This window comes from Crinia signifera, chromosome 6 (genome assembly GCF_055691185.1).
Source record: "Crinia signifera chromosome 6, ASM5569118v1, whole genome shotgun sequence".
NCBI classification, from domain to species: domain Eukaryota; kingdom Metazoa; phylum Chordata; class Amphibia; order Anura; family Myobatrachidae; genus Crinia; species Crinia signifera.
In genome coordinates, this window is record NC_139222.1 from 148164625 (window position 1) to 148165826 (window position 1202).

The following is a 1202-nucleotide window of genomic DNA, read 5'->3' on the forward strand; positions in this document are numbered from 1 at the left end:
TAGTTTATCCCTTGTTGTCACTCCTCCCATCTCACAGTTTAGGTAGCCAAAATAATCCTCCTGCCTGGTCCCTGCTTTAAAAAGCAGTCTAGAAAATTGTCACACTGGCTATAACATCATGTGTTCATCTCTTCATTTCTGAATGATCAAAAGGATTGTTAAATGAAAACACCGGACTATTAATTTAAGTTGTTAGCTGCAAAGCAAAACAAAAACCATTTTTTTATTACTCACAGAAGTTTATTCTAATCGTCAGACTGGGTGGTAAATAAAACAACCCCAAAAAACTATTTTCCAGTATTAAACAGAGACCACCGTCTTGCAAACACATGTACTGTACATATTAATTGTGAGCACTTACAATTACTTGGAAGAGTGCTGTAGTTTGTGCGAGTTAGAACCGCATTGATTCTGGAATCATTTGGTTTATGTTTACAGAGCACCACTTTTACCTTTATTCATTACTGCTACAGATTCAGTATGAAGTCCCGGCGGTAGGAATCCATGGATCACCCCCCCTTGCGGGCTCGCTACGCTCGGCACATTAATTTATTCTCTCCCTATGGGTGTTGTGAACACCCATAGAGGGAGAAAGTGCCGGGATTGCGGTGGTCGGGATTCCGGTATCGGTATTTCGACCATCGGGATTCCAACCGCCGGGATTTTGATCGCATCCCACTGCTACATAGGTCTTACAGCATGAGCCAAATGTAATAGGGTAGAGAATCAGAAAGTGAGAAATTTTGAGGCGAGTTTTCCCATTTTTTTAAAGCAGCAATCATTTATACTGAAAATACAGGTTGATTTTGCCATGTAATTGATTGCCACTATAAGAAAAGGGAAAACTCTCCCAAAGTCTCTCACTTTCTGATTCTCACAACCTGGGTGAAATGTAATAGGATGAGAGATTTGGTAAGAAATCTCCAGGGTTTTTACACATTTACACACAGGTTTTGCAGTGTAAATGATTGCCGCTTTAAGAAAACCTGAGATTTCTTACCAAATCTCTCACTTTCTGAATCTCTCATGCTATTAAATTCCCCTATTATATTTGGCCCCATGTTTGTTTTAATCTTATCTGCATATACTGTACTTCTATATTGGTCTTGATTCAGGTTGGGACACACATTACAGAAAATGAATTCAGCACTGCAAAAGCATCAGCTTGGCATTGCAGTCCAGACAACGCAAGCATGTCCAGA